We start from the raw sequence: 27576 nt of genomic DNA on the forward strand, positions 1-27576 counted from the left end.
GCAACTCAAGCCTGCCTGGCAAGAAAAAAAAAAGAAGAGGCAAGTTGAATAAAATTAGAAGGATTTTTATGACAGTTGAGCTTTCAGGGAACTATGTGAATGAAGAGAAAGAAAAGATTTGGCAGGGACTTCCCTGGTAGCCCAGTGGCTAGGACTCCACACTTCCAATGCAGGGGACTTGGATTCAACCCCCGGTCAGGGAACTGGATCCCACATGCTGCAACTGGGAGCTTCTTCATATGCCTGTAACTAAAGATCCCACATATTAAAAAGCAGAGACATTACTTTGTCAACAAAGGTCCATCTAGTGAAGGCTATGGTTTTGCCAGTACTCATGTATGGATGTGAGAGTTGGACTATAAAGAAAGCTAAGTACTGAAGAATTGATGCTTTTGAACTGTGGTGTTGGAGAAGACTCTTGAGAGTCCCTTGGACTGCAAGGAGATCCAACCAGTCCATCCTAAAGGAAACCAGTCCTGAGTGTTCATTGGAAGGACTGATGGTGAAGCTGAAACTCCAATATTTTGGCCAACTGATGTGAAGAGTTGACTCATTTGAAAAGATCCTGATGTTAGGAAAGATTGAAGGCAGGAGGAGAAAGGGACAACAGAGGATGAGATGGTTGGATGGCATCACCAACTCAATGGACATGAGTTTGGGTAAACTCCAGGAGTTGGTGATGGACAGGAGGCCTGGTGTGCTGCGCTTCATGGGGTCGCAAAGAGTCGGACACGACTGAGTGACTGAACTGAAGTGAAATATCCCACATGCCACAACTAAAGAAGGAAGATCCCAGGCAGCCAAATAAATATATAAATATTAAAGAAAGAAAGAAAAGATTTGGCAATCTAGAAGCAAATGATCAATAAACAAACATCAATGATAGTTTCATCAATAGCACTGAACAATTCAGACTGAAACTAAGAATATTTCATTTACAATAGCATCAAAAGGGAAAAAAATAGGAATATATTTAACAAAAGACAAAACTCATATGCTAAAAATGACAAAACATTCTTACAAGAAATTTTAAAGACACCTAAATAAATGGAAAAACTATGTCCACATATTGGAGGATTTAATATGGTTAAGATGGCAATACTCCCTAAATTGATTTACAGATTCAGTGTAACCCCTACCAAAATTCCAATAGCCTTTTTCACAGAAATTGGCCAACTTATTCTAAAATTCATATGGACATAAGCAACCCTCAATAGCCATGAACAAATTTAGAAGGACTCACACTTTCAGATTTCAAAGCTTACTTCAAAGCTACAACCACTTCCCTAGTGGCCCTGTGGTTAAGACTCCATGCATCCCCTGAAGGGGGCAAGGGTTTGATCCCTGGCTGTATGTGTGTGTGCATACTCACTCAGTCATGTCTGACTCTTTGTGACCCCACAGACAGTAGCCTGCCAAGCTCCTGTGTCCATGTGGATTCTCCAGGCAAGAACACTGGAGTGGGTTGCCAAGACCTCTTCCAGGGAACCTTCCCAACCCAGGGATCAAACCCAGGTTTCCCGCATGGCAGGCAGATTCTTTATCGTTTGAGCTACCAGGGAAACCCTGTTGGGGAACTAAAACCCTGCATGCAGTGTGGCCAAAAAACAAAAGATAAAAGCTATGACAAACAGGACTATGAGGTACTGACCTAAGAGCAGACATAGATTAATTAGAATATAACTGGTAGTACAGAAATAAGCCCAGTCTTCCTGTTAGATGATTTTGGACAAGAGTGCCAAGACAATTCATCAGGGGAATGAAGGTGAGTGTGTGCTCAGCTGCTCAGTCATGTCCAACTCTTTGTGACTCCACTGGACTCCAAAGAGTTGTGTCCAACTCTACACAACGAGTTGTGTCCAAGTCTACACAAAGAGTCATGTCCAGCTCTTTGTGTAGTTCACCAGGCTCTTCTGTTCAGGGGATTTCCCAGGCAAGAATACTGGAGGGGTTGCCACTGCCTTCTCCAGGGGATCTTCCCAGGGAGCGAACCCATGTTTCCTACATTGGCAGGCAGATTCTTTACCATTGAGCCACCTGGAAAGCCCAGGGGAATGAATAGTCCTCTACGAATGGTGCTAACAACCAGACACCACATATAATGAATAGAGCTGGACTCTCACACCATTAATTCAAAATAGATCAAAGACCTAAATGTAAGAGCTAAAAATTTTATAAAATGCTTAGAATGAAACACAAGTGCAAATCTTCATGACCTTAGACTAAGCAATAGTTTCTTCATTCAGTTCAGTTCAGTTCAGTCGCTCAGTTGTGTCTGACTCTTTGCGACCCAGCATGCCAGCCCTCCCTGTCCATCACCAACTCCCCCTAAATAAATCATAAGAAACCAAAGAAAAGACAGGTAAATTAGAATTAGTGTTAAAATTTTTGTGATTAAAAGGGTACTCTCAAGAAAGCAAAGAGACAACCCACAGAATGGGAGAAAATGTCTGCAAATCATGTAACTCATAAGGGTCTAGTACCCGGAATAAAGAACTCTTGTAACAATAAAAAGACAACTCAGTTAAATAATGGGCAAAGAATTTGAATAGACGTTTCTTCAAAAAGATACACAAAGAGCCAATTAGGACATGAAAAGATGTTTAACGTCATTAGCCACAAGGGAAGCGCAAATCAAAACCACCATGAGATTTTTCACGTCAACTAGAATGACTACAATCAAAAAGATAATGGGCAAAAATGTAGAGAAACTGTAACCTTTGTACATTATCCATGAGAATGTCAGATGCTGCAGCTGCACTGTAAAACAGCTCAATGCTTCCTCAAGTAGCTGAACAGAGTTACCGTGTAACCAAGCAATTCCTTTCCTAGGTATATGCCCAGGAGAACTGAAAACATGTCAACACAAAACTTGTATGTGAATGTTTATAGGAGCATTATTCCTAACTGCCAAAAAGTAGAAGCAACCCAAATGCCTGATAAATGGATAAATAAATGTAGGATATCCACACAATGGCATATTTATCACTCAGCCATAAAGAGGAAAGAAGCACTGATTCAGGCTACAACATGAACTTTGAGACATTCAACTAAATGAAATATTACAAAAGAGAAAGACACACAAGGTCACATATTACATGACACTACTGATATGAAAAATCCAGAACAGGCAAATAAAGAGAGACAGGAAGTAGACTGGTGGTTGACAGAGGATTAGTGGAAGAGGAACTAGAGCAGGGACTGCTAATGGGTATGGGGTTTCTTTCTGGAGTAATTTTTTTAAAAATGTCCTGGAATTAAATAATAGTTATAGTTGCATAAATTTGTGATTATACTAAAAATCACTGAATTGCACACTTTTTAGAGTGGTAAGTGGGGACTTCCCTGGTGGTCCAGAGGCTAAGACTCCAGGTTCCCAATGCAGAGGGCCCAGGTTCGATTCCTGGCCAGGGAACTGGATCTGGCATGACACAACTAACCATTCACGTACCACAACTAAAGATCCAGAGTGCTGCAACTGAGACCCAGTGCAGCCAAATAAATAAATAAAAATAAAAATTTTTTAAATTAAATAAAAACAAAGTGATAAGTTATATATGGAATATGAATAATAGAGAACTAGCTAAACCTGGAAAAAAGGGCAGAAGGGAAATGAAATGCAAAAAGAACAATAAATTTCAGTATAGTTATGTAATGAATTTCTACTCAGCAGTTAAAAATGAATGCGTGAATCCACATACCAACGGACTGCAAAAATTTGATATTGAGCGAGAAAGCAATCTGTAGAGGAACACATATGTAAAATATCATTTTTTAAAAGGTAAAAACAATGCTCTAGATAAATACGTACATATGTAAAAGTTATAAAGAGATGAATCGAAAAATATACACCAAAGATGAGACAGCAATCCACCTATGGGGGAAGCAGGAAGGCAATGGGGCTGGGAAGGGATGCCCATAGCACTAAAAGAATCTAAAGCAAATGTGTGCTACAAGAGAGGACAAAGTTGGCTGGCAGGTTCATAATTAGCACGTTATTCTCTTTTCTGCTTCCTAGAAACTTCAGTAAAAGTTGAATAAAAATTAAAAAATGAATAGGACTCAATAGAATGAAATCCGTAACTAAACTCTAATCCATGGTAAACTTTTTTTCTTAATGAGACAACCACTGTAGTTGATAATCATTTCATTACTTGTATTTCCTTCTCTACAACTTTCTATCATCTTTCCAAAATATAAAATTCAAGTGACATTCTGTATAACGTTAATTTCTGAAATATACACGTGATTACAAATATACAACTAACTTTTGGGTTTTGAAGATTAGAAAAGGAGAGGAGCAAAACAGAAAAGTGGCCTATTTTGGAGCTCAAAAACAGGAAAGCACCAAGAGTTTACTGCTTCTATAAAGAAATGCATGAGATAAACAGGGAGAGACTAGAAGTGGATGAAAAGTTAAGAGAAGAAAGAAAATTACATATAAAGTTGAAGAGTATAAAACACTAATTTTAAAACATTTTGGGGGAGCGCAGAATACCTATTCCAGCTGTTCTCAAGCTATTTAGTCTCAGAACTCCTTTGTCTCTTCAGTCCTATCAAAGACTTCAAAAAAGTTTTGCCTACATGGGTTATATCTATCAATATTGTGTTAGAAATTAAAACAAAGAAACTTTTGAAAACACAGGAAATCACAAGCACATATTGAATTATCCTGAATGGTGATGTCATCAACTTGTCATACAAGTGCAAAAACTCTGCCACATACTCCTGAGAGAATCAGGAAGACCATCTAGTGACAACTTAGTATTATCATGAAAACTGTTTCCACCACATATACCCTGAAAGATATTCAGGAACAACTGACTTATCCAAAAGAAATACTAACTCAAAGTCTAACTTGAAAAGAGAAACATGAACTGGGTGAAACAAGGCTTTTTTACTTTACTGGGTTTAAGAAACCTGTCACAGAAATTTTATCTTCACATAGTGAGATACAATGACTCATAAGTTGTTTTATAGCAAGTTAGGATCCCATCAGAAATTTAAGCTATTTCTGCTTTACATTTATTTATTCAAAGAACACTGCATCTGGCAAAGGCTGCCCAATCTTATAACATATTCAAAGTCCATCTGGAATTTTATGCAGCCTTAAAATGCCACCATGCATTTTCACATTTGCTATCAATTTTAAAACGTAAGAAACAAAAGGATTTAGAAGTAACCAGAATTTCCAGAACCCCAGGCCCATCATCCTTTCCCATTCATTACAGACACAGCAGCCAGCATCTTCCTACAACACATTTCTCTTTTGCTTTGATTTTTAAGAAGTCTCATGGTTTATAAATCTTCTAATGATCTGCCCTGCCATATTTCACCTACTTCTCCCCAACAACTACACCCCAAGAGAAGAAAAAAAATTATTGATGTTCTTACCAATATGTTGTGGGGATATCTATGAGGAAGACATAAATGTCCTGCTCTGATAAAGATTTCAAATAAAAATATGCCAAGTGTGGCAAGTATTATAAGGTTATATAAGGTATTCCATAAATATAACAAAGGAAATTAACACAGCCAGTTGACCCTTCTCTGAAGAAACACAGTTTAAGCTGAGATCTGAAAGGTAAAAGGTGGTGGAATGAGTGGACCTCTGTCTTTTTTTTTTTTTTTTTTTTTTTGACCTCTGTCTTTTTTGACTAGAGAACACAACCACTGGGTAAGGCCTCATCTGTACTTGGGTTTGGCTTGGACCTTGTGAATTTCCTGCTTTTACCTTCACATTCTGCTGCCTAAATATGCTGAGAGCCTCATTTAAGGTGACTGGAACTATCCTGGTTTTAAAACTAGAAGTCTGGGGCTTTCTGGTGGCTCAGTGGCTCAGCCTGCTGATACAGGAGACACAGGTTCGATCCCTGGCCTCGTGGCACCTAAGTCCGTGCACCATAGTTACTGAGCTGTGCTCTAGAGCCTGGGAACAGTAACTACTGAAGACTGTGCACCCTAGAATTCTTGCATCACAGCAAGAGGCTACTGCAGCGAGAGGCCCGCACACAGCAACTGAGAGCAGCCCCCACTCAATACAGCTACAGAAAAGCCCACGCAGCAACAAAGACCCAGCACAGTCATAAACAAATAGAATTTTAAAGTGAAAGTCGCTCAGTTGTTCTGATTCTGTGACCCCCTGGACTATACAGTGCATGGAATCCTCCAGGCCAGAATCCTGGAATGGGCAGCCGTTCCCTTCTCCAGGGTATCTACCCAACCCAGGGATCGAACCCGAGTCTCCCACACTGCAGGTGGATTCTTTACCACCTGAGCCACCAAAAAACAACACTAAACTCCTACATTCAGAGAATCGCTCAGTCTCAGGCAAACCAGGAGAACTGGTTACTTCAGCCCTCATATTACTTAACCTAAGTATTATGCTTTGGCCTCCTAAAAGAAAACCTGCTGTCCCATAACAGCTAAACTTTGAAAGACTGAAAATGCCAAGTCTCTCCAAGAAAATAGCCCAAAAATTCACATACAAAGTGAAAAACTGGTTCAACCACTGTGGAAATTTGTTTGCAATATACTACTAAAGTGTACTTACACCTGCCCCACAAACCAAGAATCCTAATCCTCAGTGTTTACCCAAGTGGAATGAGACCTTAAGTACACCAAAAGAATGTTCATAGCAGTTTTATTCACAGGAGCCAATATAGGAAACCACCTGATATCCATCAGCATGAGGATGAATACTACTGGACCCAAACAAAGAACAAGTGATACAAGCAATAACATAGACGGATCCCACAGACACAGCGCTGAGTGAAAAAAAAGTCAAGCAAAAAGAGTAAATACCATAGGTACTTCATTGGGATGAAGTCAAAATCGGAGACCAGGCAAAGCTAAACAGACATCAGAGAAGTGGTTATCTGAGGAGGAAGAGGGTGCCAATGAACACAAAGGAATCTGCTGAGGTATGAGAAAGTCTTCTATCTTGATCTGAGTGGTAATAATAGAAATGTATACATCTGCGAAAATGTACTGACCTGTGCACTTTACATGTTATACTGTATTTTACACCTTGACTTTTTAAATATTTTTTTAGAAAACTAGGATCTTTCTTTCTAGACAATGTAATAGGGACCCTCCTCTCTGAAACAACCAAATTTTACAAATCTTGGGTTTGTTTTTTCCCTTTACAAATTTCCTTCCCCAAATCAAAACTTAATAATATACATGAAGCATCAGGCCACTGGCACATCAGGCAATGAAGAACAGTAAACCCTGAGACAGGAAGCAAACAAGGTGAGCCCTAACACTGGCCCTATTTATTGCCTTGGCAGAGTTTCCTGGCAACAGAGAAGGCAGGGAAACTGAGGCAGAGCCTGGGTGACTCCCAGATGAGGAGACAAAGGTGAGAGACGAGGGAGACGCGGTTCAGAAGATGAGAGCACTGGAGTGAGAAAACCTGGAGATCACAGCCAGTAATTCTCAAGCATAGAACCCATCAGTGAATGCAAGTGAGGAAACGGCCATAAACTAGGGAAACAATCAGCGGAACAGTGCCCTGTGCTCACACTGAGCCACGAACAGTGCTTCTTTTTCAACAACTACACTAGTAAAACTCATAATTCACGGTGTATTGGGTAGGGTACACAGAAAGGTCTTGCTTAAGTAATAGGGAACAAATGAGCAGACTGCTCTGTACCCACTTAACAAATATACATTAAGTCATAAAGTCAACAACCAAAACGACCAAACTGTTTCCAAGTAACTTAAGTGCATCACAGAACAAAGCTCAAGAAGATTTACAGGAACATAAAAAATCCTGTAACATAAAAATTACAGGACACAAGAAGGTAAAATTTACATATCCATTAGGAGGCCTAAAATTAAAAAGACTGACCTCATGAAGTGTTGGCAAAGATGTGACGAAACCGTAACTCCCCCACATTGCAGATGAGTGTGTAAAACAGTAGATTCACCATGGCAAAGAGTTTGCAGTTTCTTTTTTTTTTTAAGTTCTACCAGTTAACTGCTAACAACCATCTCCTTCCACCCTCATGCATGCATGCTCAGTCATGTAACCCCATGGCTACTCCATCTCTTCTAAGGGATTCCTGCCCACAGTAGTAGATATAATGGTCATCTGAGTTAAATTCACCCATTACAGTCCATTTTAGTTTGTTGATTCCTAGAATGTTGACGTTCATTCTTGCCATCTCCTGTTTGACCACTTCCAATTTGCCTTGATTCATGGACCTAGCCATGAAGAGATACCCTACGTGCAAGGTAAGAGAAACCCAAGTAAGACAGTAGGTGTTGCGAGAGGGCATCAGAGGGCAGACACACTGAAATCACAGACAACTAGTCAATCTGATCACATGGACCACAGCCTTGTCTAACTCAATGAAACTAAGCCATGCCCGTGGGGCCATCCAAGACGGGCAGGTCATGGTGGAGAGATCTGACAGAATGTGGTCCACTGGAGAAGGGAATGGCAAACCACTTCAGTATTCTTACCTTGAGAACCCCATGAACAGTATGAAAAGGCAAAATGATAGGATACTGAAAGAGGAACTCCTCAGGGCGGTAGGTGCCCAATATGCTACTGGAGATCAGTGGAGAAACAACTCCAGAAAGAATGAAGGGATGGAGCCAAAGCAAAAACAGTACCCTGTTGTGGATGTGACTGGTGATAGAAGCAAGGTCTGATGCTGTAAAGAGCAATATTGCATAGGAACCCGGAATGTCAGATCCATGAATCAAGGCAAATTGGAAGTGGTCCAACAGGAGAGGGCAAGACTGAACGTTGACATTCTAGGAATCAGCGAACTAAAATGGACTGGAATGGGTGAATTTAACTCAGATGACCATTTAACTCAGTTTGGGATTAGCAGATGCAAACTATTATCTATAGGTGGATAAACAACAAGGTCCTACTAACCCAAGGGATTGTAGCCCTCCAGGTTCGTCTGTCCTTGGAATTCTCCAGGCAAGAATACTGGATCCCTTAGGAGAAATGGAGTAGCCATTATAGTCAACAAAAGAGTCTGAAATGCAGTACTTGGATGCAATCTCAAAAACGACAGAATGATCTCTGTTTGTATTCAAGGCAAACCATTCAATATCACGGTGATCCAAGCCTATGCCCCAAGTAACGCTGAAGAAGCTGACATTGAATGGTTCTGTGAAGACATACAAAACCTAGAACTAACACCCAAAAAAGATGTCCTTTTTATTATAGGGGACTGAAACGCAAAAGTAGGAAGTTAAGAAACACCTGGGGTAACAGGCAAATTTGGCCTTGGAATACGGAATGAAGCAGGGAAGAGGCTGATAGAGTTTTGCCAAAAGAATGCACTGGTCATAGCAAACACCCTATTCCAACAACACAAGAGAAGACTCTACAGATGGACATCACCAGCTGGTCAACATTGAAATCAGACTGAATATATTCTTTGTAGCCAAAGATGGAGAAGCTCTATAGAGTCAGCAAAAACAAGACCAGGAGCTGACTGTGGCTCAGATCATGAACTCCTTATTGCCAAATTCAGACTTACATTGAAGAAAGTAGGGAAAACCACTAGACCATTCAGGTATGACCTAAACCAAATCCCTTATGATCATACAGTGGAAGTGTGAAATACATTTAAGGGACTAGATCTGATAGACAGACTGCCTGATGAACTATGGACGGAGGTTCGTGACATTGTACAGGAGACAGGGATCAAGACCATCCCCATGGAAAAGAAATGCAAAAAGCAAAATGGCTGTCTGGGGAGGCCTTACAAATAGCTGTGAAAAGAAGAAAAGTGAAAAGCAAAGGAGAAAAGGAAAGATATGCCCATATGAATGCAGAGTTCCAAAGAATAGCAAGGAGAGATAAAAAAGCCTTCCTCAGAAATCAATGCAAAGAAATAGAGGAAAACAACAGAATGGGAAAGACGAGACATCTCTTCAAGAAAATTAGAGATACCAAGGGAACATTTCATGCAAAGATGGGCTTGATAAAAGACAGAAATGGTATGGAAGTAACAGAAGCAGAAGATGTTAAGAAGAGGTGGCAAGAAAACACAGAAGGACTGTACAAAAAAGATCTTCATGACCCAGATAATCACGATGGTGTGATCACTCACCTAGAGCCAGACATCCTGGAATGTGAAGTCCAGTGGGCCTTAGAAAGCATCACTACAAACAAAGCTAGTGGAGGTGATGGAATTCCAGTTGAGCTACTTCAAATCCTGAAAGATGATGCTGTGAAAGTGCTACACTCAATATGCCAGCAAATTTGGAAAACTCAGCAGTGGCCACAGACCTGGAAAAGGTCAGTTTTCATTCCAATCCCAAAGAAAGGCAATGCCAAAGAATGCTCAAACTACCACACAATTGCACTTATCTCACATGCTAGTAAAGTAATGCTCAAAATTCTCCAAGCCAGGCTTCAGCAATACGTGAGCCGTGAACTTCCAGATGTTCAAGCTGGTTTTAAAAAAGGCAAAGGAACCAGAAATCAAATTGCCAACAGCAGCTGGATCATTGAAAAAGCAACAGAGTTCCAGAAAAACATCTATTTCTGCTTTATTGACTATGTCAAAGCCTTTGACTATGTGGATCACAATCAACTGTGGAAAATTCTGAAAGAGATGGGAATACCAGACCACCTGAACTGCCTCTTGGGAAACTTGTATGCAGGTCAGGAAGCAACAGTTAGAACTGGACATGGAACAACAGACTGGTTCCAAATAGGAAAAGGAGTATGTCAAGGCTGTATATTGTCACCCTGCTTATTTAACTTCTATGCAGAGTACACCATGAGAAACGCAGGGCTAGAAGAAGCACAAGCTGGAATCAAGATTGCCAGGAGAAATATCAATAACCTCAGATATGCAGATGACACCACCCTTATGGCAGAAAGTGAAGAGGAACTGAAAAGCCTCTTGATGAAAGTGAAAGAGGAGAGTGAAAAAGTTGGCTTAAAGCTCAACATTAGAAAATGAAGATCATGGCATCTGGTCCCATCACTTCATGGGAAATCGATGGGGAAATAGTAGAAACAGTGCCAGACTTTATTTTTTGGGGCACCAAAATCACTGCAGATGGTGATTACAGCCATGAAATTAAAAGATGCTTACTCCTCAAAAGGAAAGTTATGACCAACCTAGATAGCATGTTAAAAAGCAGAGACACTACTTTGCCAACAAAGGTCCGTCTAATCAAGGCTATGGTTTTTCCAGTGGTCATGTAGGGATGTGAGAGTTGGACTGTGAAGAAAGCTGAGCACCCAAGAATTGATGCTTTTGAACTGTGGTGTTGGAGAAGACTCTTGAGAGTCCCTTGGACTGCAAGGAGATCCAACCAGTCCATTCTAAAGGAGATCAGTCCTGGGTGTTCATTGGAAAGACTGATGCTAAAGCTGAAACTGCAGTACTTTGGCCACCTCATGCGAAGAGTTGACTCACTGGAAGACTCTGATGCTGGGAGGGATTGGGGGCAGGAGGAGAAGGGGCTGACAGAGGATGAGATGGTTGGATGGCGTCACCGACTCGATGGATTTGAATTTGAGTGAACTCCGGGAGTTGGTGATGGACAGGGAGGCCTGGCGTGCTGCGATTCACGGGGTTGCAAAGAGTCGGACACGACCGAGCGACTGAACTGAACTGATGGACCTAACATTCCAGGTTCCTACGCAATATTGCTCTTTACAGCATCGGACGTTGCTTCTATCACCAGTCACATCCACAACTGGGTGTTGTTTTTGCTCTGGCTCTATCCCTTCAATCTTTCTGGAGTTATTTCTCCACTGATTTCCAGTAGCATACTGGGCACCTACGGACCTGGGGAGTTCATCTTTCAGTGTCCTATCTTTTTGCTTTTTCGGAATACTACTCAACAATAAAAAGTAAGAAACCACTAATCCATGTATTCATGGATTAGAAGACTCAGTATTAAAAAGTTATCAATTCTCCCCCTAGTAGATGTAACGAAATCCCAACCAAAATCCCAGCAGACCTTTTTATTTTTGTAAAAACTGACAAGCTGATTCTAAAATTTAAATAAAAATGCAGAGGATCTAGAATAGCCAAAACAAGTTTAAAAAAGAACAAATCAAAGTTGGAGGGCTAATATTACTTGATTTCAAGTAGTAGCAGAAAGATACAATAATCCAAAGTCCGCTGATGGTGAAAATGGCAACAAGAGCAACAAATGGATGAAAGGAGCAGAAGAGAAAGGATAGAAATAGATGCGCATATTTAAAGCCAACTGATGTGACAGAGGCACAAAAGCAATACAATGGTGAAAACATAGTCTTTTCAACAAGCAGGGCTGAAACAACTGAAAACAGATGCAGCGCCCCCAAAAGGACCTAAGCATGGGCACCTTGCACCGAAACACAAAGATTAACTACAAATGATCACAAACTTATAGTTAAACAGAAACCCATGAAACTTCCATAAGAAAATATAAGAAAGGACAAAGTGATAGCAAAGTATGAAAATAAACTGATTCATACTTTCTGGAAGGCTCCTCAAGAACATGTTAAAAATCTTAAGAATTGTACATACACTCTGATCTAATCATTCCACCAAGTAAAGAAGACAAAACAGATAACTTCATGAAACTGTATTTGTTAGAAAAGTCACATGCATTTTTTTTACTCCATTTTCCTGTAAACTACTAAATAATCTAAAAGAATTCTGTAACGGCACATGTTATTTAACATTGTGAATTATGTGATATATGAATTACCAGTATAAGAAATAGGAGCCATCACACACTATAGGATAATCCTTTTCAAAGCTTTAAATAGTCTGGAAACCAAGTGTCAGAAAATTTATAGTCTAGCATGGACAATGGAGAAGGCAATGGCACCCCACTCCAGTACTCTTGCCTGGAAAATCCCATGGACGGAGGGGCCTGGTGGGCTGCAGTCCATGGGGTCACTAAGGGTCAGACACGACTGAGCGACTTCACTTTGACTTTTCACTTTCATGCACTGGAGAAGGAAATGGCAACCCACTCCAGTGTTCTTGCCTGGAGAATCCCAGGGACGGGGGAGCCTGGTGGGCTGCCGTCTATGCGGTCGCACAGAGTCGGACACGACTGAAGCGACTTAGCAGCAGCAGCAGCATGGACAAACTAGAAATAAGAATCAATCGGGATACAGGATTACAACTACATTTCTTACAGACATTTTCTGCAGGATATCTCCTCCTGGAAGCCTTTCACTAATGAGTTTCATAATCTCTAAAACTTTCATCTAATCTAGTCATCCCTTCCGGTCCTATATATAGTGAAAGTGTAGTGACTCAGTTGTGTCCAACTCTTTGCAACCCCATGGACTGTAGCCTGCCAGGTTACTCCATCTATGGGATAGTCCAGGCAAGAATACTGGAGTGGGTTGCGATTTCCTTCTCCAGGGGATCTTCCCGACCCAGGGATTGAACCCGGATCTCCTACCTGCACAGGCAGACTCTTTATCATCTGAGCCACCAGGGAATCTGGTGGCTACTTATAGTATTATAAGTATATAAATATAGTATATACTTATAATATATAAGTAATACTTATAGTATATAAGTATTACCTACTTATAGTAATTTATATAAAAAGATATACAATCCTAAGCAAGTTAAGAAGTCTGTTAAAATAGGGAAGAATATGGAAAACATTTCTCCAACTGTATAGAATACTGAGTAATCTGAAAACAATATCAAAAGAACAAATGGATTTGCTGCTTGAACTATGAAAACTCAGTAAGAGTCAACCATATACACCTTAAAGGCAAAAACAATTATTAAAAAAAAAGGAAATAAAATATTTTGTTATCTCAAGAGATGTCTAACACCATAACCTTCAATAATTTACTGCCAAGTTCAAATTATTTCCTCTCAGGAATTGCAGTTTCACCTGCATGAATTATGGATACTCTTGCTGCTGCTGCTGCTAAGTCGCTTCAGTCGTGTCTGACTCTGTGCGACCCCATAGACGGCAGCCCACCAGGCTCCCCCATCCCTGGGATTCTCCAGGCAAGAACACTGGAGTGGGTTGCCATTTCCTTCTCCAATGCAGGAAAGTGAAAAGTGAAAGTGAAGTCGCTCAGTCGTGTCAGACTCTTAGCAACTCCATGGACTGCAGCCTACCAGGCTCCTCCATCCACGGGATTCTCCAGGCAAGAGTACTGGAGTGGGGTGCCATCGCCTTTATGTAAAGCAAGTTTGGCTAACCAATGTAAAAATATCCATGTAGCTTTAAAGATTATTTTAAGTTTTATACACTGGGTTGAAGCCAGAAGGAACAAAAGACAAAGCCAAGGGATCTTGGGGAAAAAACTGTGTTAAGAGAGATGATTTTATAAACATAATTATGGGAATTCCCAGGTGGTCCAGTGGTTAAGACTCCACATTTCCATTGTACAGGGCACAGGTTCAATCCTTGGTCAGGGAATCAAGATCCTGCATGTCATGAGGCACAACCATAATAATAATTTATGCCAAGAAGCTGGTTAGAACCAAGGTAGGCAAAGAAAGTGGTTAGAACCAAGATATTGTATCAGATGACATGTGAAGCTATACCAGGGGTCAAAGTCCTTCCTGGGAAACTCCCCTCTACCACAGCATTTTCTATACTGCAGTAAAACAGCTTCTGTCTGTAACCCACAGGACTAAAGGCTTTCTGAGAGCAGGGACAGTGTCTGGTCACTATAAATATTCAGAGCGCCCAGAACAGCCACCTGCTCAAACTGAGATGCTCAGTGAATTATTTAATTAATAAAGAATAAGATATTAGAAGGTGCACAGCCCACTGAAAAATAACTGGATTTGGAATTTCCAGTTCTAGTTATAGAATGTTGCCACTTGATACATTATTCTGAATGAGGTATACTAACCATGGTGATAATAACCCTTATCCACCAACATCACTATCATCCATCTTAATACCACTGTAGTAAATATTCAGATTTTCTCAACCTCCTTCCGTCCCTTTGGAAGATCAGAAAGCTTAAAATAAGTTCCCAGCTTCCTATGCACCCCAAGCTGTGCATGGGAACTGGTAAGATATATGGGAGGCTATGAGACAGGGGCCATCTTCTTGAGACTCTTAGCCATTAGCAAAGTTGAGAAGGTGAGGCTTTTTATGAGGCAAGGTCCATTCTCCAAGTTCCTAGACGTCAAGAATGCAGCAGGCATCAGCAGCTTCTTGATAAGACTTCTTCTTCTTTTTTTTTTTTTTTAATATGGAACACTTCACGAATTTGCGTGTCATCCTTGCGCAGGGGCCATGCTAATCTTCTCTGTATCGTTCCAATTTTAGTATATGTGTTGCCGAAGTGGGCACTTGATAAGACTTCTAAAACCTTGGACGAGGCTTTAGGAGACCATTTTCCAACTTCCTGGCTATGTTGTCATTGTTTAGTTGCTAAGACACGCCTGACTCTATGCGACCCCATGGACGGTAGCCTACCCAGCTCCTCTGTCCATGGAATTCTCCAGGCCAAGAACAGTAGAGTGGGTTGACATTTCCTTCTCCAGGGGATTTTCCTGACCCAGGGATCGAACCTGTGTCTCCTGCACTGGCAGCCAGATTCTTTATCAATGAGCCACCAGAGAAGTCCCATTCTAAATAAATGGCAATATATAAAGATAAAAGCCTAGTAGAAATAGACGTAGCAGTAGGAAGTTACAGAATTCAATATATATACTTCAGTGGAAAGATTTTTCTTTAAAGATAACCTGTAGAAAATTTTAGATTAGCTACTCTGACTACAAAAATGATATTCCTTCAACCAGTCATATGAAAATATAAAACATGAAGTCTATATCCTTCCAGCCCACAAACTAAGCTAACCCAAGGCTTTTAAAGAAGCTTAAGAGTATCTATTGGATATTATCGGAATAGCCTCATTTAATTACTGGAATGCCTCATTTAATAATCAATAAGCAACGTGACATCAATTTTAAAGTATTAATATAGTACTTGCTTTAAAAAGATAATAGCAGCCATTAACATTCAAGGTAACAGATCAAAAAGAAAATGTGTATCATAAAACATAATTAACTTGCCAAACAATATACCTCTGTAATATTTACAGTTGATAATAATCTGGTTAATGAGACACAAACTTGCCGTTATTGCTAATTATAAAATGTCATTTACAAAATAAAAAACACTATAAAACAGCAAGAGAAAAATGTCCTTATGAACGAATGTTTATTACTTTTAAGGCAGTGACAAAAAATAGATCTTTGTGCCAACTCCAATCAACCAGTAGTAGCTGCCTGGATAAGACTGAGAAGGTTCTCCAGGGACGGATGGAGTTAGGACTCAGTGTCTCAGATTAGCCACACTTGGACGTGGAGAGTACTGGGACCTCTCTAGCAGCCTAGTAGTTAAGACTCCACACTTTCATGGCAAGGGCATGGGTTCAATTCCTGGTTGGGGAACTAAGATCCCACATGCCAGGCAGCATGGCCAAATTTTTTTTTTTTTTTGAGAGTGTAAGGCTGAGGTCTATGCTTCTACATACTTCATAGTCTAAGACCTATGGGCTATGTACTCATATTGTGAAACTACACAAGAATATACCACAGACATCTAGAAGTCAAATATGTTTAGCCTTATTATTGCTAATAACATTTGTGGTCAAAGCACAAAAACTGGAAACAAGAAAAGAATACCAGGACAGTTTTCTGTTATTGCTGTATTTTCCTTTCTCTCTTCCAACAGTATTGCTCTTGGAAGTATCTACTGATAGATACACAAACAATTAAAAAGACTTCATTTTCTCCAACCCCTGAATGGTAATCAAAAAATACACCACTCCTGGGACTTCCCTGGTGTTCCAGTAGTTGAACTCCACACTTCCAATACAGGGATCCCGGGTTTGGTGGGGGAGAGAGGGAACAGTGTATATATACACTGTATGTTTAAGACCCCACACAGTGTGTTGCAGCCCGAAAGAAAGAACAAAAAAACACTTCTGTGAAACCAGTCCCAAGGAGGGATGGGCGGGAAGAGTCTGTAAAAAATGCTGAAGTCCTTAGTCTATCACAGCAAGGCTCTGAGTGTTACCCAGGAATCTATCTTAGAGTTTAGGAGATGGTTGCCTTGGGGACGCACAGTACTCATTTATTAAAATTGGAAAAACGAGACTTTCTAACAGAAAGTGTGATTTAGCTGCCTGGTTTTTGTCAATAAGGACTGGCTCTGCCATTAAAGTTTTACTGGTAGTCATTTTCCACTGAATAAATGAAATCCACAGCTCCAACGATCTGATGAAAATATATTTAAATACAGATCATAATATGCTCTATTCATCAATTTACGTTATATATTTAAACACATAAGTACAAACACAGTGTGTGTGTGTGTGCTCAGTTATTAGATCCAAACATTTTATCAGAGTAAAATTTAAAATGCAAAGGTATATTCAAATGAACATTATTTCAACTTCCCCAAACTTTTCTGACATACTGGTTTAAATAAGGTTCCTATATGATGGTTAGTTTTGTGTGTCAAATTGCCTAGGCTATAGTCCCTAGCTATTTAAATTCTAACTAGGTGTTGCTGTGAAAGTATTATGTAGATATGATTAACATCAGCTGAATCTGAGTAAAGGCGATTCTCCTCAATAACCTGGGTGGGTTTCATTCAATCAAATGAAAGGTCTCAGGAGTAAAACTCAGATTTCCGTAAGAAAAAATTTCACCTGGCCAGCCCCACAATCATTTAAGTTAATTACTTGCAACAAATCTCTTTACATATTTATATAAACCAGCTGGAGATTACGTTTATGTGTATAGGATATTATATATTTATATATGTAAAATCCCCAACTAGTTGTTTATCTGGTAGATGCTAAGTGATAAAATCTACATAGGTCAAAGAGTAAGAAATATAATTAACAGTCATTTGTTAGGTCTTCGTAAAGCCTTTTTATTCTGCTTCTCAGAAAATGAGATTGTGAATAACTGATGACTGGTTAACAAACCTCTTCCAACTCTGCTGGTTTCAAATTCTCTGCTTTTGACAAGACTGAAGGAGGACATAATTGAATTGTCAGCTGCTAAATCATTAAAAATAACTTTTAATGCAAAACCACTATATGATTTTTCACATACAACTCAGAAGAACAAAGAGACTCTGAGGGCAGGGATTTCTGCTTGTTCAATGCTTATCATCCGAGCTTAGAAGAGTGTCCATAACGTAGGAGGAGCTCAAAATATATTTGATAAGTGAATAAATGAGCAAAGAGCTACCATTCTCATCTATTTAGATGAAATAAATTTGTCAGAACCAACATTTATAAACATAAAAATCAGGAACAAAATACCAAACCTCTCATTCTAGCAATGCAAGGATTCCTTAACTGAATGAGGTAAGAGGAAGCCCCACCCATCTTGATTTCCAATGAAAATGTACTTTTGTGTTTAGTAATTATGAACATTTAAATTATGAACAATTACATTTTTAGTAATTATTTGTACTATAATTATAATAAGTCCAAAAGAAATTAAGACTCTGAGTCTTACAAACTCAAGACATACAAAGTATTTTAAATTTAAATTAATGTAAAATTTTTGTTCCAGAAAACAGTATGATGATAAACAAAACTTTCAAGCATAAAATACATTAGGCTAAAATTCTGCAGAGAAAGCAAAGTGGAAATGAACTTAAGGAGACAAATGGATCACATAAAGTTTCAAACTGTTTAAGAGCTTGTTCATGCTGTTTTTTTAACCTGTGACAGTGGGCAAATTGTTTTTTTCTTTTTTTTGGCCATGTGGATGGTGGGATCTTAGTTCTGTGACAAGGGGTCAAACCCAGGCCCCAGCAGTGGAAGCAGGAAGTCCTTACCAGGGAATTCCCTAGTCATTCATTTTTAAATGTCACTATCTGCAACACACCAGATACTTTATCTCTGCAACTATTTAAATTTTCTGATGAAAAATTTTATATGTCAACTTTCAAATGTATTAAGAAAATAAAACTTTTTAAAATTATTAAGGGAAATTCTAAAGCAAAAAATATAAAAGCCACTGTACTATACAATCATTTCCGTAAAAAGGAAAAAGTTGGGGGAAAATATGTGTATACACATACAAATGATTTCCTTCTATAAACACTGATGTTCTGTGGAAAAAACACTAGAAACTAGGAATAATGGTGTTCTGTGAGGGAGAACTGGGTCTTCGGAGACCTGATATGGGGAGTTTTTGCAATGAATATACTTTTGTCTTTTTTTTTTTTTTTAAAGATTTCTTTATTTTTGGTTGTGCTGGGTCTTCGTTGCTGTGCGTGAGCTTTCTCTAGTTGCGGTGCACGGGTTTCTCATTGTGGAGGCTTCTCTTGTAGCGGAGCATGGGCTCTTGGGTTCAGGGGCTTCAACAGCTGAGGCATGTGGGCTCAACCGCTCTGGCGCACGGGCTTAGCTGCTCCATGCCATGTGGGACGCTCCCAGAGGAGGGATCAAACCCTTGCCTCCTGCATCAGCAGGTGAATCTCAACCACTGGACCACCAGGGAAGCCCCACTTTTGTACTTTTTAATTGTTGATTCATAATCAAATATTACCTTTCTAAACGCAAAAAGTTTTAACAAGTAAAACAAATAAAAATGTGAGGAAAACTGTAAGACTACAAATAGGATGAATACCTCCCTGACAAATAGACAATGTGATAAAACCAACAGAAGGAAGGAGAAAACACACATACACATCGAGGAATTAAAATGTAACTACAAGTAAAAGGATTAAATGTCCTTACTGAAGTTCAAGATTCTCAGAACAAGTGTAAAAAGATGAAAAACAAAACAAACAAAAACCCAGCTTTATGTGGTTTAAAAAGCTCAATACTCTTTAAAAAACAAAACCCGAGAGAATAGGTAATGTATATTACCATATGTAAAATTGATGACTAGTGCAAGTTCGATGCACAAAGCGGGGCACTCAATAGCTGGTGCTCTGGGACAACCCAGAGGGATGGAGTGGGGAGGGAGGTGGGAGGGGGCTTCAGGATGGCGGCGGGGGAGGAGGGGGAGACACGTGCACCCCTGGTTGATTCGTGTCAATGTGTGGCAGGGGCCACCACAATCTTGTGAAGTGAAAGTGAAGTCGCTCAGTCGTGTCCAACTCTTTGCGACCCCATGGACTGTAGTCTACCAGGCTTCTCTGTCCATGGGATTTTCCAGGCAAGAGTACTGGAGTGGGTTGCCATTTCCTTCTCCAGGGGATCTTCCTGACCCAGGGATCGAACCCAGATCTCCTGCATTGCAGGCAGACGGTTTACCCTTTGAGCCACCAGGGAAGCCCTTGTCCTTCAATTAAAATAAATAAATTAATTAAAAATAATAATAATTTAAAAATTTAAACCTAAAAATTAAAAATAAAAAAATGTATAAACTAGACAAATGCTAGTAACAACAAAAATGGGAACAGCAATAACATTAGAAAAGGGAATTTCCTGGCAGTCCAGTAATTAAGACTCTGCACTTCAACTGCTGGGGGCCTGAGTTTGATCCCTGGTCAGGGAACTAAGATCTCAGTGCACATAGCCAAAATAATAACAGAAAAAAAAATGGAATTCAAAGTAAAAAGCATTAGAGAAAGATATTTTCTATTATATTTAAAAAGAATCCATCTCAAGACCAAACTTTTTAAGCACCTTGCATCTTTACTTCAAGACCAAAATCTATTAGAAATGCAAGGAGAAATGGACCAATAAAATTAACAGAAATAATTAACATTAGTAATCAATAGATCAGACAAACTAAGCCTATTCATATAAATAAATATTAGGTTAAAAAAGATGTATTTACAAACAAAGTATGTGCTGAGATTTGAGTTGGGGTCTGAGGTGGACAAAGCAGGGTGTCAATGAAATAAGCTTATGTTGATTAACTGTTGAAGACAAGTGATGATTAAATGCAGGCTCATTGTGCTCTTCTACATTTGTTTGAAAAATTCAGACAACTCAGAAGTGAATAATAAAGCATTACATAGCAAAACCTAGAGGAGATGACCACAGGTTCTCAAAGAAAATCTGTATGTAACCTTAAAAGCATTTACCAGAAAACAAGACAAATCTTTTTACTTTCCTGCTTTTATTCTTCTCCCAGTATATGACAGAAGCACCTTGCTAAGTTCCATACAAAGTCCTACTGGGATTTTGATTGGGATTTCCTTAAACTAACAGATTAACTTGGGGAAAAATTAATATTTAAAAAACCAGCTTCTGATTTTGTAACTTCTACATTTTCCCCTATTTCATTCATTTTTGCTTTTATATTTAACTCCTTTTTTTGCATTTATTTTTCAATTCTACCTTGAATGCCTGGCTTTAATAGTTATTTTTAGTCATTTTATTCAAGGGTTGCTTTGAAGGCTTTAAATTTTCTTATGACTCTGGCCTCAACCCAGAGGTTTCTAAGATTACTATTTTTATTGTCATTCTTTTTGGAATCATTCACAATTGCAGGTTTTATTTCTCCTTCAACACAAAGGCATACATAAACATGTTTCTTAAATTACCAAACTGGATTGTAACATAGCTTATTTTCCTTTTATTGTTACTTCTATTTTTTTACTTCCTTGCCTTTGAACAGAATATTATTTGTGAGGAATTCCCTGGCGGTCCAGTGGTTAGGACTCAGCTCTTTCACTGCTAAGAGTGCAGGTTCGATTCCTAGTTGAGGAAATAAGATCCCACAAGCAGAGGGTGTGGGAACAATTTTTTTGTGTGTAGTTCCTGCTTTTCACTATTTGTTAAGGTTTTCTTTAGGCATCTTTTGTATATGAGTGTTATGAATTACCAGTCTGTCTCTTACCAGGAGAATTTATGCCATTTACATATTTTGTCACTGATGTGTTTAGACTCATTCTGGTCCTCTTATGTTACTTTTATTGTTCTCTTTCCTTATTCTGTTGAGTGGGGGCCTATTTAGGACAATTTTAACCTCATCTGGGCTTCCCTGATAGCTCAGTTGGTAAAAGATCCACTGGAGAAGGGACAGGCTACTCACCCCAGTGTTCTTGGGGTTCCTTTGTGGCTCAGCTGGTAAAGAATCCTCCTACATTGCAGAAGACCTGGGTTCGATCTCTGGTTTGGGAAGCTTCCCTGGAGAAGGGAAAGGCTACCCACTCCAGTATTCTGGCCTGGAGAATTCCATGGACTGTATAGTCCATGGCGTCGCAAAGAGTCAGACAAGACTGAGTGCCTTTCACTTTAACCTCATCTATTAATCTAGTAATGTAGATGAAGTATTGTAAAATCAAGTGATTTTTCTTTTATCAAATGATTTTAACATCTATTTATTTGGCTGCATTGAGATTTAGTTGCAGCACTCAAGATCCTCACTGATGCACGTGGGATCTTCATGGGCTTCTCTCTAGTTGTGGCGGCTGGGCTTAGTTGCCCCACAGCATGTGGGATCCCAGTTCTCCAACCAGGGATCAGGTCCACATCTCCCACTTTAGAAGAGGGATTCTTAACCACTGGACCATCAGGGAAGTTCCTCAAATGATTTATCTGCATCTTTCCATTGGTTATCCTTAAAAGTTATAACTAATATGAACTTCCTCAAAATTTTCTCAAAACTTTCTAAAAAAAGTTTTAGAAAGCTTTTACTTCTTCCCTGTTCTCAAAATGTCAGAATTTCGGAAGACTTTTATTTCTCTTTGCGATTTCTAATGTTTGAACAGTCTGGAATTTTATTCCTAAATTACTGATTTATATAATACTTATATGTTGAAAAATACCCTTATGTGGCAATTCATAGTTATTGAATTCTCAACTTTAAAAAACTTGCTCTTCTAGTATGTACTGAAGAAATCTGATCCTCATTCCTTCATTGATAACTTTCTCTATAAAAACTTTAGGATCCTCAATTTTTCTTCAGTGTTCTAAAATGAAGTATCTTTCATCCATTGAATCTAAAGATTCTTGCCCTTCTTCTCTAGGGAGGTGTGCTACTTTTTCTCTCATTTATTTTAATTACTTAAATCTAGTACTATTTATTATTCATTCACTATTTTATTTCAATAAGCATTTCAATTTCTCAAAACATTTCCTTATTCGGAATATTCTTTATAACTGTTTTTGTTTTACAAGGTTAATGTGTACATGAATACCATGTACACATACATATATTGAAATTCACATTAATTTTATAAAACTTTATATTTGTTTCAAAGCTAGAGTTATATCCTACAAATTCATCTAAACTACTTAATTCAATTATATATTGTGCCATCTGTCCATGATGATACACACAAATCTATGTATTCATTTAAATGGCTACAAGGCACTCCAGAATATAAACAAAGTTGATTTATTACTTAGTTCAATATCTTACTGCTGGACACTTATGCTTCTCTCTTTTGTTGTTGCTGTTGTTATTATCAAGGCACCCTTCTTTGGGCACTTGTCTATGATTAGTATGCAATGATAAAAACACTGAGCTTTAATTTGCCAGGTACTGCCAAATTCTCTTTTACCTTCTAGGTCAAGACAGTATCAATCCTAGCTGAATATAAATAATTTTAACTTTTTTACTGTTTGCAACTTTAATCTTTAATTTGGGGGAATTAGGGAAAACATTAAGAGTTTTTTGTTGTTTAATTTGTACATACTGAGTAACTTCCATGGTCCCAGTATTATGGTGAACATTAGTCAACAATGAGCTACAGCTTTTGTTTTATGAAAACGTGTTTAGTGCCATGGTTCCACCCCATAACCCAAGGACTCCTTTGGAAAGGGCGAGGTAGGTGGACAGCACTGCCACAGTGGGAGCAGTATTAACATTTCACAGACAGAAGACAAGGATGTTCGATATCCCATAGACATATAGGAATACAGCAAAGCACAGTCCATGATTCACATGACTTTGAAATGTCCCTCTGGACATTTTTTTTTTTTTTTGACATTTTAAAAAATATTTATTTATTTAGCCACGCTGGGTCTTAGCTGCAACAGGGAGAATCTTTTTTAGTTGTGGCATATGTAATTTTTATTTGTGGCATACAAACTCTTAGTTGCAGCCTGTGGGATCTAGTTCCCCAAGCAGGGATCAAACCCAGGTCCCCTGCACTGAGAGCTCAAAGTCTTAGGCGCTGGACCACCATGGAAGTTCCCCTGTGTGAATTTATGTAAGTGAAAACATGATTCTGTAATCTGAGACTAGAGCAAATTCCATTTTATGTATGTGCTTATTCACTCAGTCATGTCCAACTCTTTGAAACCCCATGGACTGTAACCCACCACGCACCTCTGTCCATGGGGATTTTCTCTAGGCAAGAATACTGGAGTGGGTTGTTATGCCGTCCTGCAGGGGATCTTCCCAACCCAGGTACCAAACCCACATCTCCCACAGTGCAGGCAGATTCTTTACCCTCTAAGCTAAAGGGAATATATGAAAACACAAAATATTTGAGGTATGGTTTTAATATAACTTACTTTTCCAGCAATGAAGCCGTCACGTAAAAAGAGGAAAGACTGTATTTCGTTTTGTTCAGAGCACACCAATAGCATCATTTTGAAAAATTTCAGCAAATATTAGAGTTCCTAGTACAAAATATCAATCTAATTTATAACTGCTGCATTGCTAGTAATTCTGTACAAACATTTCACAATTTCATTGTATCTTCCACGACTGTCATGCCTCAGCATTCAAACATACTAAAATACAGTATATATGATCCTATTACATTATAAAATATTCTTAGTACAAATTTTTTCTCTTTTTAGAGTTTAGAACATAATACTGAGTTTTAGTTTTCTTTTTACATTATATGTATAAGTTTTATGATCAATAAATTTCACTACAGAATAATAAAGAGGGCATTTTTTTCTGATGTGCTCAGCGTGGCCAAAAATCATTTGTAAGGAAGGAGTAAGGCACAGGGGCAAGATCTCTTCATTTAATCATTCTGTCAAAAGAAAGTGAAGTTTACTTAAAGAAACTAATAATTCATTAAATACTTTTAGTAGGCAGTCATAAGCTTAGACATTGATTTTAAGCTGTCACTGAAAATACGCCATAACAGGAAAACCTATTATGAGCCTGTTCCAGTTACATCACTTATTGTTGAGTTACAAATCACCCCAAAACTTAATGGCACAAAACAACCATTTTCCTTCCCTCACATGTTCAGTGGGTGACAAATTCAGACAGGGCCCAAGCACAGAACTCTTGTCTTTGTTCACAGTGACTGGGACCTCCACACGAACTCAAATGGCTGGGGCTAGATCAGCTGGTGGCTCCTCCAGGCACGTGTGTGGCACCTGGGCTCAGACGGTCAACCATGGGACCTACAAATGGCCTCTCCTTTGTAGTCTATACGATGCAGACTCCATGGACTGACAGAATAATGGCTGAGTTCCAGCAGACATATCCTGAGAGCAAGCATTACAAGAAAACCAAGTAGAAGCTGCATGGCCTTCTATGACCTAGCCTTGAGAGGTACACAGCATTACTTCTACAACCTCATCCAGATCTAAGGGGAGAAGACATGGACTCCACCTATCAATGGAAGGAATGTCAAAGAAGCTAAGGACCATATTTTAAAACCACCACAGATTATTTTCAGCCAACTAAGATGGTAAATCAAAACAACTGGTAGCCTGGCTGTTCTTTAAATCTGTTCCCCTGTTAAATTCAAAGATACAAACACTTTTGGAGCAACTATAATGAACAAGACCCATGAACGCTGGAAAGATAACCAAAACCATGGTTTCAACGTTAAAAAACTTAACACTAAGCACTCAGAATGCACAAACTGTGTGCTAAGGCCAGGAAAGAAAGTTGGAAAGGACAGAACTCATGTATTCAAAACATCCAGTTTTGGTACTATGATGTAACAATCAATTGTGATTACTGGCTCTAAATCTTTTAAAAAGAGGTGTCAACTTTTTAATAAAATCCCATTTTAGTCCCCAAATTCTGTAAGACATTACACATTCTACATCTTTTTAATAACTCTGAATCATATACTTCATGAATCTTAAAAAACAAAGTTCCCAATACGCCCTCTGACACCAAAACATTTTGTAAGAGCATATGACTCAGACTAGGTGGTGATTAGAACTGGGTATAGAAGTCACCTCACCTTTCACCTTCAACACATCCTTACTGCCTAACAAAATCATATCCCATAGCGTCTTATTATTTAAAATATTAAGATTAATGTCAACTCTGCTTTCTGACTCTACTTATAATAACACAAAAGTGTCAGAAACATCAGTAAGTTGATAAACTTTATGAACAGGACTTAAAGTAGGCAGGATTCTCTCCAACAGCTAATTGTGGTTTTACAAATCTGAGTAAGAATAAAATCTTCCCATCTTCCTTCCTTTTCTCCTTCCACAAAGCTCCACACACGTGGGTGCTGGAGTGGAAAAGTAGTGGCGAACAGAACAAGCACTAGAAAGCAAAAGAACTATCCTTATTTGAGCTATTTTTCCCTGTCCCAACTTCAGCCCAGAGTGAGTGACACAACTGAAAAGTTGGGAAGAAAACTCTAAGGAAGGAAGAGAGCTGCAAGTACAGAAAACACTTCACCCTTTTGCCTGTCAGGTTAAAAAGGAAAGTGACACAAAGTTTAATTTTCTAAAGCTTTACATTTTAAGAAACACAATACATAATAAGAATATGTCAAAAACATCTAAAATAAGTGAAAGAGTATGGATGAAATTCTTCATTTTCAAAGAATCCACCAGTCCTGAGAACCAGATCCATACCAAAATGGTATCACTCATTTAATGAGAAATTCCATTTCTTCTAGATTAAAGGAACAACCGCTGCTTTTAAAACTCAAAACTACATATGCCAGCTTCCAGTGAAATTACCTTAGAAAAGAAGAATCAGCAACAAGTACTCAAGGAGGATTTCTTTTGATTCTGAAGAATACACCACAAAATAGCACATTCTGTTAAATGTACAACAACCTAGGAACAGCACCACCCTCTCTAAGATCCATCCTTAATGCTCAGATTGTGGTCTCCAAGGCCATTTCCAAGTAAAAGCAATCAGGACTCTGGAGACAAAGGTTCGGGGCACGAAGCATAAAAGATGACTCCAGGACAAACCAAAATAAGCCCCACTAGCTAAAGATAAGACAACCTGAGTGTCAATGAAGACAATTGATAATAAATATCAAATATGGACAAACGCACTCATGATGAAACTAAAAAAGTAAACTGGTGATCTTTGGAGAATGCCAGGAACCACTTTGTCCTGTGTGTTTAGTTGCTCAGTCGTGTCCAACTCTTTGCAACCCCATGGACTATAGCCCACCAGACCCCTCAGTCCACAGGGATTCTCCAGGCATGAATACTGGAGTGGGCTGCCATGCCCTCCTCCAGGGGATCTTCCCAACCCAGGAATCGAATCTGGTCTCCTGCACTGCAAGTGGATTCTTTACCAGCTGAGCTACCAGGGAAGCCCAGGAACCACTTTACTATTTTTGAAAACTGGTAACTAAAAAGGGCAAAAACCTCATCAAGCATTTAAACTACGTTTCTTATAAGATCTAAACCAGAAGAACAACCTGATAGTTGACAGAGGGAATATTGCTCTTTATAGAAATATTCCACCCAACACATGAGGGAATGATAGTTTAAAACACATAATT

The 27576-nt window shown here is 38.9% G+C and overlaps 1 protein-coding gene and 1 non-coding gene across 8 annotated transcripts in view; both read right to left on the bottom strand.

The window, feature by feature from the left end:
• Positions 1 to 27576, bottom strand: part of MTA3 (metastasis associated 1 family member 3) — a 213477-nt gene that overhangs the window by 119957 nt on the left and 65944 nt on the right. The gene's annotated exons all lie outside the window — the stretch shown is intronic.
• On the bottom strand, positions 15182 to 15288 carry LOC138990088 (U6 spliceosomal RNA). Its single transcript, XR_011466254.1, has one exon. It is a non-coding gene; the product is annotated as a U6 spliceosomal RNA (small nuclear RNA).

The sequence above is a fragment of the Bos mutus genome, chromosome 11, assembly GCF_027580195.1.
Source record: "Bos mutus isolate GX-2022 chromosome 11, NWIPB_WYAK_1.1, whole genome shotgun sequence".
Taxonomy (NCBI): domain Eukaryota; kingdom Metazoa; phylum Chordata; class Mammalia; order Artiodactyla; family Bovidae; genus Bos; species Bos mutus.